This window comes from Mixophyes fleayi, unplaced genomic scaffold (genome assembly GCF_038048845.1).
Source record: "Mixophyes fleayi isolate aMixFle1 unplaced genomic scaffold, aMixFle1.hap1 Scaffold_42, whole genome shotgun sequence".
In the NCBI taxonomy this organism is placed as follows: Eukaryota; Metazoa; Chordata; class Amphibia; order Anura; family Limnodynastidae; genus Mixophyes; species Mixophyes fleayi.
The window spans coordinates 347,533-361,363 of NW_027448102.1; positions in this window are offsets into that span (position 1 = coordinate 347,533).

Consider the following 13,831-nt stretch of genomic DNA (forward strand, 5'->3'; position numbering starts at 1 on the left):
TCCTCAGCACCGCAGCCAGTTCAAGTTCATCAGGAGGAGGATTTCGAGATTACTGAGGTATTGGATGCAAAAATTTCGCGAGGAGTCCTCCGTTTCCTCGTTCATTGGAAGGGCTTTGGTCCTGAGGAGCGTTCATGGATCAAAGCTGAAGATCTTAATGCTCCTGCCCTTCTGAAGAAGTTTTATTCCAAAAATCCGGACAAGCCCGGTTCCAGGCGTTCTGTGCCCACCTTTAAAAGGGGGGGTACTGTCACTCACCGGACTGTGAGTGCTTCTTCCCGGACATTTAGGAACCGTGGCCGTCCTCCATCCTGAGGGACTGCGCATGCGCAGCCCTTTCTATACCTCCAGTGTATGTTCCTTTAACTTAATTGGCAGATCAGGCAACCTCCCTATATTAAGCACCTGTGGTCATCACCACGTTGCCTGATCTTGGAGTCTCGTTCCCCATGAGTCTCTGAGGGTGTTCCTGTGTTTCCTTGTTTATTCAGCCCTGCTGATTCCTGTGGTTTCCAAGCCACTTCTACCTCTGTGGTTTCCAAACCACTTCTACTACTGTGGTTCCCATACCACTTCTACCATCTACTGTATCATCGTGGCTGTGAGCTGATTCCTATCCGCTGCCTCCGTGCACTACAGTCTTCTAACCACTTCAACTCTACCATGTATCATTGGGACTGTTAGCTGATGCCTATCCGCTGCCTCCGTGCATTACAGGCTTCAACCACATCCACTCACCTGTTCATGATTGTGACTGCCAGCTGATTCCTATCCGCTGCCTCCGTGCACTACAGGCTTCAACCTGCAACTCGTCTGTGTTTCATCATCGTGACTGTTTGGCTGATGCCTATCCGCTGCCTCCGTGCACTACAGTCTTCAACCTGCAACTCGTCTGTGTTTCATCATCGTGACTGCTAGGTGATTCCTACCCGCTGCCTCCGTGCACTACAGTCTTCAACCTGCAACCCGTCTGTGTTTCATCGTGACTGTTTAGCTGATTCCTATCCGCTGCCTCTGTGCGCTTCAGTCTTCAGTCCTTGTCTACTCTACCGTGTTTCCTTGAGTCTGCCGCCACTATTGCTACCCGCTACTCTCCGTGATCATCTGTTCCAGTTCAACTCTGCTCCGGTGTCCCATCGTTACTGCACCTGCTGGTTGCTATTGGTTACCTCCGTGTTCCCGCAGAGACCCGCTGCTGTTACTTCTCAGCGCTACTCATCCATCTACTGCTGATCCGCTCTCCACGCCTTCCTGTGTTCCCTGCTGGTCTACCTACCTGTGCGCTGCACCTGCTAGACTCCTGCTTCACCCATCCAGGGACTGGTATCCTGCTGGCCTCCTGCCCTTCAGGTATCCCTGCACTCCTGTCTGACTGCCTTCTCCTGAACCACGGTATGCATACTTCCCATTGACTGTGCTGTGTATTGCATACCTTGCTGGACTGTGTTGGTTCTCCTCTGGAGTGTACTATCCGCTGAGTCTATTGCCATCATTGACTGTGTTGGTTCTCCTCTGGAGTGTACTATCTGCTGACTCTACTGCCACCATTGACTGTGTTATCTCATGCCGGATTACTTCAAGAGACTTTCTATATTGGCAGTGTTGTTCAGTCATTTATACATTTATATTGTGCATATTACTGTGGATCAAAGTCAAGGTGCCCGTGTATATATTGTGTTGCAGTCTCTCCCCGTGCACCTCCTCACATATATATTCAGTAGTACCACTTGCTAGTGGCAGACCACTGACTCCTGTTTACAGTTTCACCTGTTCCAGTATCCTCTCACATAGCAGTGGTACAACTTGCTAACGCAGACCACTGACTCCCCGGATACCTCCACTTGGATTCCATTCCTTCACTCGGACAGCGGTACAACTTGCTATCCGCAGACCGCTGACTCTCATCACCTCCTCGTTTCTGTTGGACATTCCTCCTCACTATAGCAGTGGTACAACTTGCTACCGCAGACCACTGACTACCTTCACGTGTCCTTTGTCCATACAGTTCCTCGTGTATTACTACCTCCATATTGCCAGTGCTGCTAGTCATAGACTTTCCTGAGCATCTCATCATCTGCTATTTCCTGTTCCGTGATCACCCTGCTACCAGAGTACCATATTACCACCTATACTGCTCTGGTAAGCCTATCACCTGGTGATCCCTGGGTAAAGACTCCTAGTGCCCGTGACAGTCCCATTGATCTCCAACCCGGTCAGATTCCTCCTCGAGGACATGTATATCCTCTATCCCTACCAGAGACTCTAGCTATGTCTGATTATGTCCAAGTAAATCTTCAACGTGGGTTTATTAGACCCTCCTCTTCCCCTGCCGGAGCAGGATTCTTTTCGTTAAGAAGAAGGACGGTTCGCTACGACCGTGTATTGATTACCGGGGTCTCAATGCAATAACGATTAAGAACCGATATTCCATTCCAGTCATTACGGAACTTTTTGACCAGATCAAGGGAGCTAAAATATTTTCTAAATTAGATCTCAGAGGAGCCTAAAGTCTCATCAGAATCAGATCTGGCGACGAATGGAAGACGGCTTTCAAAACCCGTGATGGCCACTATGAATACCTAGTGATGCCCTTTGGTCTGTGTAACCTCCGTCGGTCTTTCAGAGTTTCATTCATGAGATTTTCAGGGACCCCCTCTATGAGTATGTTGTAGTTTATCTGGATGATATCTTGATTTTTTCCCAGAATATTCAGTCTCATTGTGCCCATGTGACAGAAGTCCTTTCACGACTCCGCAAGAACCAACTTTTTGTAAACTTGAAAAATGTCTCTTTGAACAACATCAGATGTCATTTCTAGGCTACATAGTCTCTGGTACAGGCATAGAGATGGACCCAGAAAAGGTGTCAGCAATAATTGAGTGGCCTCTTCCTCTCGGTTTGAAACCTGTGCAGCGTTTCCTGGGATTCTTAAAATTACTAACGGCGCTTTATTAAGGGATATTCTACCATTGTGGCACCCATTGTGTCACTAACACAAAAGTTCGCCAACCCTAAATCCTGGCCCCCGGAGGCCCTGAAAGCCTTCAAATTCCTTAAGAAAGCCTTTTCCTCTGCACCCATTCTCCAGCAACCCAACACCACTCAGCTGTGTTTTCTTGAAATTGATGCCTCTAATATGGGAGTTGGGGCTGTCCTTTCTCAGAAATCTCAGCTCAATCTATTTCATCCCTGTGCATTCTTCTCCAGAAAGTTCTTACCGGCAGAGAAAAATTATGCTATCGGAGACAAGGAGTTACTTGCCATTAAAACAGCTCTGGAAGAGTGGCGCTATCTGTTGGAGGGGGCTAGGTATCCAGTCACTATTTTTACAGATCATAAAAATCTTCTTTATTTGCAGTCTGCTCAGTGTCTAAACCCCAGACAAGCTAGATGGTCTCTTTTCTTTTCTCGTTTTGATATTCGCATCACGTTTAAACCTGGAGAGAAAAACAAATGTGCCGACGCCTTATCCCGGGCTTTCTGCATTGACGCTAATACTGAAGAGACACCATCTCAACCTATTTTGGATCCCAAATGTCTACTTTCTTCTACTATGATGAATGCCTGCTTACCCCCGCCCGGGAAGACTTTTCTTCCACCTACTCTCGGAAGAAACCCCTAATGTGGTTCCACTCGTTTTGCTGGCCATACCGGTGTTCGTAAAACCACCAAATTAATTGAAATTATTGGTGGCCTAAGTGCCATCTCAATGTCAAGGAATTTGTCTCTTCCTGCAGTACTTGTAGCCAACATAAGTCCTCCCATCAGTGTCCAGCTGTCCAGCTAATTCCTCTACCCATTCCGGATAAACCATGGACACACATTAGCATGGACATTATTACCGACCTACCACCCAGTAAGAAACATAACACCATCTGGGTTGTGGTAGATCGGTTTTCGAAGATGGCCCATTTCATTCCACTCATTGGCCTTCCTTCCTCTCTGGTCCTTGCTGTATTGTTCATCAAGGAGATCTTTCGGTTGCATGCCTGTCCTACTGAAATTGTGTCGGATCGAGGTGTTCAGTTCGTGTCCAAATTTTGGCAAGCTCTTTGTAAACTCCTTGGGATTCAGTTGAATTTTTCATCCTCCTATCACCCTCAGTCCAACGGACAGACTGACCATGTCAATTAAGCTTTGGAAACCTTCCTCAGAATGTTCTCCTCTGCTTATCAGGATGATTGGGTAGACCGTCTACCATAGGCTGAATTTGTACACAACAATGCTTTCCACGAATCCACCTCTGCATCTCCCTTCTCTATTGTCTATGGCGTCCATCCATCTTTTCCTAAATTCACTTGAGGTCCCCGCTGTTAACCTCTTTCAGCGCAGATTCATTTCCATCTGGAACCAAGTAAAGAACTGTTTTGAGATCTTCCAAACATTATAAACTCACGGCTGATAAGAAATGCCGAGCTACACCTGCTTTCAAAGTTGGTGATAAAGTATGGCTCTCCAAAAAAAACATTCGGCTCAAAACTCCTTCTATAAAACTAGCTCCATGGTTCATAGGTCCTTATACCATTTCCTGAGTCATCAATCCGGTATGTGTTAAATTGTCTCTACCAGCCTCAATTCGGATTTCCAATTCCTTTCCTATTTCGCCGTTGAAACCACTGATCATCAACCGGTTCTCCTCCACTCGTATTTCTTCTATGGTACCCAAGGTTCATCTGGACAACGAGTTGGGTTAAGCAAATTTTGGACTCAAAATTTTGTAAAGGAGGATTGAAGTATCTGGTGGACTGGAAGGGAGTGCTGAAGCTGGTAGCACACAACAGTCTGACCTCCGTTGCAACACTCACTACAGTGTTCTAAACTGCCTCTGGAAGCAACACAGCACAATAACTGTTCGTCGGGAACTTCATCATCATCACCATTTATTTATATAGCGCCATGGCTGAGCAGCTACACACAAGCCGCAGATTACCAGGAGTAAACTTTTATACCCGAATGCGTACTGCCGACTGTAAAGTATGGTGGAGGAGGAATAATGGTCTGGCTTTCTTTCATGGTTTGGCTTTGTCCCACAGAAAGGAAATCTTAATTCTACAGCATACCATGACACTCTAGTTAATTGGGCCATCCTGCCACGCCAAGGCGATAGATAGCAGTGTATGTAAAGAAAACATTAGTCTCTTCTATTGCGATCTGAGAACTGTTGGAAAGTGCGATTTTTGTGGCTGCTGCTTTAATGAAAATGTTGCAAAGCAGTCTCCTAAAGTGCACTCGTTACCTACACAGTGGAGGTAACCAGTTTGTAGACCGAACTAAAATATAGCTCATCAATTCAATAGGAATCAGGGACATCTCTGAAGCACAAACTTAAAAAGTAAAACCAACCAACTGCCAAACCTTTATTTATTTATTACAACTTAATGTAGAGTAAGTATTGTGCTGTATTGTCACTGTATTGTATTGTTTTGTATTGTATTGTCACTGTATTGTAAGTATTGTACTGCTACTGTATTGTTACTGTATTGTATTGTATTGTATTATATTGTTACTGTATTGTAAGTATTGTATTGCTACTGTATTGTATTGTATTGTATTGTATTGTTACTATATTGTAAGTATAGTATTGTATTGTTACTGTATTGTAAGTATTTTATTTTATTGATACTGTATTGTATTGTATTATATTGTAAGTATTGTGTTATATTGTATTGTTGCTGTATTGTATTTTATTGTTACTGTATTGTGTTGCATTGTATTGTTACTGTATTGTATGTATTGTATTGTTGCTATATTGTAAATATTTTATTGTATTGTTACTATATTGTATTGTATTGTTACTGTATAGTAGGTATTGTGTTGTATTGTTACTGTATTGTTACTGTTTTTATTGTTACAGTATTGTATTGTTTTGTATTGTTACTGTATTGTATTGCCCTTTATTCTATTGTATTGTCACTGTATTGGAAGTGTTGTATTGTATTGTATTGTTACTGTATGGTAAGTATTGTTACAGTATTGTATTGCTACTGTATTGTAAGTATTTTTGTTGTATTGCTACTGTATTGTTACTTTATTGTATTATATAGTATTGTTACTGTATTGTTTCTGTATTGTAAGTATTGTATTGTATTGTTACTCTATTGTAAGTATTTTATTGTATTGTTACTGTATTGTTACTATATTGTATTGTATTGTTGCTGTATTGTAACTATTTTATTGTATTGTTACTGGATTGTTACTATATTGTATTGTATTGTTGCTGTATTGTAACTATTTTATTGTATTGTTACTGTATTGTTACTATATTGTATTGTATTGTTGCTGTATTGTAACTATTTTATTGTATTGTTACTGGATTGTTACTATATTGTAATATATTGTATTGTTACTGTATTTTAAGTATTGTATAGTATTTTTACTGTATTGTAGGTATTGTATTGTATTGTTACTGTAGTGATGCTGTACAGTATTTTATTGTTACTGTTTTGTATTGTATTGCTACTGTATTGTAAGTATTGTATTGTTACTGTTTTGTAAGTATTGTATTGTTACTGTATTGTATTTCATTGTGTTATGCTGTTACTGTATTGTAAGTATTGTATTGTATTATAATGTTACAGTATTGTATTTTCATTTTACTGTATTGTAAGTGTTGTATTGTATTGTATTTTATTGTATTTTAAGTATTGTATTGTATAGTTACTGTATTGTTATCTGGGGTAATTCCCTCCCCCCTGCTCTGATTACCTCTCTGTGTGATGAGTACATGTACTGTAAGCAGTTATTATATTCTGAGCACAGTCCCTATTTAATGACTGTCTTTCACAATGTGCCGTGATCTGCACTAGGGGGTAAATGTATCATACTCCGGTTTGTACAAGTCGCCGGAAATCGGCGAGTTGACAGCTAAAGGCAAGTTTCCCTTTACAAGGCAGCGCCGCTTTAAATTTTAGCTGTCAACTCGCCGATTTCCGGCGACTTGTACAAACCGGAGTATGATACATTTACCCCTAGGAGTCCAAGCTAAAATTATGAAGGATTTAGGGTTTCACGTTATCATCATCATCATCATCAACATTTATTTATATAGCGCCACTAATTCCGCAGCGCTGTACAGAGAACTCATTCACATCAGTCCCTGCCCCATTGGGGCTTACAGTCTAAATTCCCTAATATAGACACTCACACACAGACACAGACAGATAGAGAGGGAGAGACTAGGGTCAATTTTTGATAGCAGCTAATTAACCTACCAGTATGTTTTTGGAGTGTGGGAGGAAACCGGAGCACCCGGAGAAAACATACGCAAACACAGGGAGAACATACAAACTCCTCACAGATAAAGCCATGGTCGGGAATCGAACTCATGACCCCTGCGCTGTGAGGCAGAAGTGCTAACCACTAGGCCACTGTGCTAACGTTATAGTTATGTTATAGTTGTGCTACATTAAATGATATCCTATGTGCCAAGCAAAAAAAATTGTGATGTGCCAGGTGTTCACTTAACGCTTGCTACTTCAGTACTTTGCAGTTGGGCTTATATTCAGGATATACTATTGATGTTAATTTATCAAAACTGACTTATACTTGAAGCGTTGAAACATTGGTATCTTGTGACTGATTCGTGAGTAGTTTAGCATTGAATAGCTCAAGTTATTTCTGTGTCAAGTCGTGTTGTTCAATGCAATAAACTCCGCTTCATTTGTACATGACTTTTCTGGAGTGAAATATTATCCATAATCGCCAATGGAACAGTGGTCATATTATTGTTAAACAATATTAAAAGCCGAAATATATGGCTTAAACATCTCTGGGACATGCAATAGAACAAGAAGTCCAAGAGAAATCATTTATTCCTCTTAAAGTCTCTGTAATACTGCCAGTCACAAGTGTTGTCCCTACAACATTTATAAAACGTAATTATTTTCCTATCATAGAAGATCAAAGCTCTATTGCGTAAATGGACAGGGTGTAGTCACTCACTGACAGAAGTGAGGAAAACTTCACAGAGATGAAAATAACTTGAAGCAAAATATCAAGATTAATATGACCTGGAAGGGTCTTGTTCTGATGAATAAAACAACTTGTTCATTGAAGTCTATTATTAATATTGTCATAGATTTGCAGTGCTCCACAGAAAACAGGGACATAAAAGGCAGACAAAATAAATGCAGACATGAAAACAAAGGGTATGAAGGACCCTGCTCATTAGAGAGCTTACATTCTAAGTGGTAGAGGGCACAGCTGAGACAAGAGGGGCGAGTGTGGCTCAGAGTGGAGATTGGGGCAGCTGTGAGGGTGCATTAGTGTGAATTGTATTATTGGGGATAGTTTAAGCTCTAAAAAAATGGGTTTTCAAAGAGCGTCTAAAGATTTGAAGGTTAGAGGAAAACCTGATTGAGCGTGGTAGGGAATTCCATAAGTGGGGAGCAGCACGGGGGAAGTCTTGTAGGCTCGAGTGAGAGGTGGTTACCAGAGATGAGACAAGGCGCAGGTCAGAGGGCGGGAGGGACAGTATTTTGGTAAGAGATTTGAGATGTATGCAGTGGTAGTGATAGTTGAGGACTTTGTAGGTAAGAGTGAGTCATTTGAATTGGATTCTGGAGGACACAGGGAGTCAGTGTAGGGATTTGCAAAGTGATGCAGCAGATGTGGAGCGGTGAGAGAGGAAGACCAGTCTTGCAGCAGCATTTAGGATGGATTGAAGTGCGGATAGATGGGTGTCAGGAATGCCAGATAGCCGGAGGTCGCAGTAGTCTAAAAATAAGTCTATATAGTAGATAGAATCTCTGCCTTGTTTTATTAATTTTTGCTCCCAAATATTTCAATAATTTCATTGTCTACAATGGCCCTGTCAGACCATCATATACACACATAGGCACGTAACCATATTCCAGTTAGTGCAGACAGTTTGCTTGCACATTTGTGGTATTGATTCATCTTGAAACCCAATTTGTGTTTAAAATTATCATATGTTAATCGCACGCTCGTACGCCCACATTCAAGTAAAAGTGGATCTCAAGAAGCGTTTAATTTGAATATGGGTGTAAGTATGTTCTGGCTATACTTACCTTACTGTATGCAGACAGACAGAACACAGTGCAGGATATCAGAACTCAGGCAAAAATAGAACATATGTAATAAATTAACAACTCAATGATATAAACATTAAGACAAAATACATGTTAAAATAAATGTATTTTTTTTTTTACATGAAATGCAGAAATCAGGATGTTCTTAATGTGTATGGTACATAAAATGCATTTTTCAGTTTCTATTACTTGCACACACATGTTCTCGCACACATACATGTAGTCATCACTATCACCCGCCGCTTACATGTGCCCTGGTGCTGGTGCAAGTGATACAGCTAAAAATCACGAACTAACCCACTCCGCCCTTCAAGCCTTAGTCATTTGTGTTTGGACTTGAATCGGGTGTAATTGCGCTCACTGGCATAAGGTCAGTTCCTGAGCATGCAGACAGCAATTTCACACAAGATACGGCGCACAACGGGACTTATGTCCAAAGCTGAATCAGGCCCTAAGACTGTAGTATGAATAAAATAACACGCCAGATTCCGTCCTATGATTAGGACCACACCTTTCATTTACTTTATATACTGAGTGACAATTTCAAAACACACAAGTATTGCAAAATAGAAAACTAGATTAGAAAATATAGCGTTTTTTCGGGTGTGTGCAGCTACTGTTGACCCTCATACACAAACACGCTCTTTTAATATGGATGTCACTGAATGACCTTTTCAAAATTGGCAAGTATTGAAAAATAGACAAGGTTAGAATATATAGCGTCATTTTGGGGTATGCAGCTGCCTGCTGACCCTCACAAACACCCTTTTATAAATATAGATTTCACTGAGTGACCCTTCCAAAATGGAGAAGTATTGAAAAATAGAAAAGATTTGAACATATAGAGTTTTTTTTGGGAGGGGGTGCAGCTGCTGATAAATCTCACCCACAAACACCCTTTTTTAATATGAATGTCACTGAGTGAGCCTTTCAAAATTGTCAATTATTGAAAAACAGAAAAGATTAGAATATAATAATATATAGGATTTCTTTGGGGTGTCCAGCTAGGTGCTGACTCTCACAAACACCTTTTTTTAATATAGATTTCATTCAATGACCCTTCCAAAATATACATGTATTGAAAAATAGAAAATATTAGAATATAATAATATATAGACTTTTTTTGGAATGTGCAACTGCTGCTGAATCTCTCATGCAAACGCACAGTTTTTTTTAAAAATTATTACACTTGTCAATGCCCCACACAAGATTATTTTCACTATAAAAACTCTCAAATTTAAAAGAAAGAAACCTGTTTGCTTTTTGGATTCTGCTGCCAAAAGTCTGACAGAAAAAACACTGTTCTTCTCCAGGAAATAAATATACTAGTTAGTTCAGAATTATATCTATCTAACTCAGTCTGTATATACTATTTAGTACTATTATCTATAATATAAATGTCTAGTGGCGTGTGTTAGTCTGTCTGTGTGTGGAAAAAATAAAACCAAGCTGCAGCGCCACCTGCTGGGCGGAGTTATACACTGACATACTAAATTCTTAGTGTGTGTGGAAATAAAAATTCAGAAAGGGCTGAAATTTGGTATACTAAGATGTTTTTAATTTGTTAATTTAATTTGTTAATTGTTAAAAGTGTTTATAAAGATTTAAAAAAATATATATATATTTCTTGAAGGAGAAGTGACAGTTGGGAGTGGTTGGTGGTTGCCGGGGGTGACAGTGGGGAGTGGTTGGTGGTTGAGGCCCGGGCTATGGCCCAAATGCATGACAAGAACCTTTTTAACACCTTAAGTAGCTTGATTTGACTAGAATGCATGAGTATCATGCACGGGTTAACTTGTATATATATATATATATATATATATATATATATATGCATTGCCAACAACGTGCAGCCACTAGTCTGTGTAAAGTGTATTTAAGATTGAAATTAAAAGCAATTGATCAGCAAACTATTGTAGCTGACTAATCTCTACAGAAATGGCTTTACAATAATCACCGGATTCTATTGATTATGTCTCTGGTTCATACTTAGTGCTATTTTAGTGCTATTTTATGAGCAGAGCACAGCAGCTCCTCCCTACATGCTGTCTGTTCTAAAATGACACTTGAGAGTTTTGCAAAAACAGAAAAAAATATTACGCAAATGACGTTTCGCCTCATTTTCAGATCCGAATTTGGCGGGAGAAACCAAGTCACGACTCAGGTCTCCAACTTCGGATTTCAAGTAATCCGAACGTTTCCAAATCCCCTCAATCTAACATTATATACACCGGCAGGGAGGTTTATACACATTCGAACATAAGTAGTAAAACGATAGTCCTCTTGTGTGCATTACAGTAATGTCACACAAGCAATGTCATTTACAATGTGACAGTGCAATAGTCAATGTGCTCCAACCAGAACACCAGTTTCTGTCTTTGCAAGTTGTGTGAGAATCTTTGGCTGGAAAAATAGCGGTTTTGAAAATGCAAAGAGGCTGTAGGATAGGTCAGGTAAAACCAGACGTGCCTGGCCGCAATTGTGCACTTGGCATAGCCCATAAACTCCAAGCCATAATGGTAAATGTGCCCCTAGGATATTTAAAACCCCTAAAGGGAAGATGTCCAGCAAAGTTGGGGCATTCTTCTTTCTTTTTGAGTGGTCAAAATAACTTTTTAGATGTACTGAGCTTGTAGAGCAGGGGTGTCCAACCTTTTAGCTTCCCTGGGCCACATTGGAAGACGACGAGTTGGTTTGGGCCGCACATAAGATACACTAACAATAACGATAGCTGATCATCCAGAAAACATAGTTAACATATATATATATATATATGAGAAAAGAAGTGATAGAGATAGATATATATATATATATATATATCTATCACTTTTTTTTCAAATCCCCCTATACTTACCTTTCAATCGCCCTGTTCAAAAAAATCCTCTCTAGTTATTATACTATAATCACTTTTTGTATTGTTTCGATGCAATATCAATAAAGTGCATTTAAGCCAGGCATTGTATATCAGGGCTTTCAGGAATGCTGAATACGGAGTACCTGAGTATTTGTGTGTTCTCAGTTCCGTGAGGCTGGTCAGGAGGGGCTGTGTAACCAGGCTATCATGCTGATAACTGACGGCGCGGTGGAAGAGTACGAGCCGGTGTTTGAGAAGTACAACTGGCCGGATAAGAAGGTAGGAGCCAAATTTCATGATGTAAGACGTCTTATCATAAGGCGCTGATTATTGCAAAAGACTGTTATATATTTATCCCTGCATTGGAATTAAAATCCAGGTTCAAAACTCAACATATTGAGGCTTGCATAAGTTGAGGCTTAACAGATACCCATAGCCGTGCCCAATATACAAATCTATCTGCAGTGTAATGTGGGATCTTTTTACTGCATGATACAGTGAATCCCGGAGACCTGAAACTGATCTGTTACCCCAAGCGGCTGGAGTAACCGCTCAGGAATATGACGTTTAATAATTTTCCTTTGCTTTAGGTCCGAATATTCACGTATCTTATTGGGAGAGAGGTGACGTTTGCGGATAATGTGAAATGGATTGCATGCAGCAATAAAGGTATCAGACATACTTAGGTAGTTCCCGGGTTTGCACCTGATAATGAGGACAATTAAAATGCAAAATATTTACTATGGTGCATCATTAAGAACTATTAACTTCCTCTAAACCTAGAACCATGAAGGTATCAGTGAAAAATGATCTGTTTCCACTATTGTTTAAACTGAAACACTTAGCCAGACACATCTTGGACCAGAATATGGTGGTAGCGCCTCACCTAGGGGTGACGCGTCGGAGAGCTCACCGCTGTGTTGTAACACGCGATCTGGTGTGTCCGCAGGATATTACACGCAGATCTCCACGCTGGCGGATGTCCAGGAAAACGTCATGGAGTATCTCCACGTGCTGAGCCGGCCGATGGTCATCAACCATGACCACGATATAATCTGGACGGAGGCGTACATGGATAGCGCGGTGAGTGAGGAGCAGAATGGGGGGACCCTGTTGTCACACTTAGTGACCCTTTTTAGAAATGTCTTGACCGGAGTATAAAGTGGGCCTCTAACATTGGCTTCTGCTATATTCCCACTGAATATAAAATTATTAAAAGTGTTGCAAAATATTGTCAAATGATAAAATAAAGTTATAAATGCAATAATGTAATCAGTGCAACATCGTTGTTACATTGAGTTCTCCTCACATTAGACGGAGCTTTGAATGTGGTGTTTTTGCGGCACACGCCTGTAGCTATACACTTGCACGTTTTTCATATGTGTCGTTCCACTTTTCACTGTTTATAACATCATTCCCACCTGGTGTTGACCCTGTTTGTTGCACAATGTCTGAAGTCTCCCATTGACATCGGTGAATCGGTCATTTTGCAACTCTCACCCATGGGAGTGTCGCATTCCTCCTCGGGAGCGGTAGAGTATAAGGTGTACCCGCCCCTTGCACACAGAGGAGGCCGCCATTTTGTGGGCGGAGATAATTGTCATGAGTATGCAGATCAACAATTCACTATAAACCAGTGACCTCGCTGCGGCACGAGGCCCTCCGTGTGCAGGTGACCGGATCACCTCGATCCTCTAATAACCTTTTCCAGGTGACCAGAGCTCCTGTTTCTCTCTGCAGATGTATATTTTACATGTGTCTCATTCTCATTGTAACTCATCCCGTTTTTTCCCCCCCGGGTTCCACCACCCCCCACCTGCCCCATCCATTCATCCATCCATCTCTCACCACGTGCCACAGCTGCCGCAGTCTGAGGAGGTAACCTGTGCTTTGAATGTTGTGGGCCCCTCGTGTCACAGTGGTACTA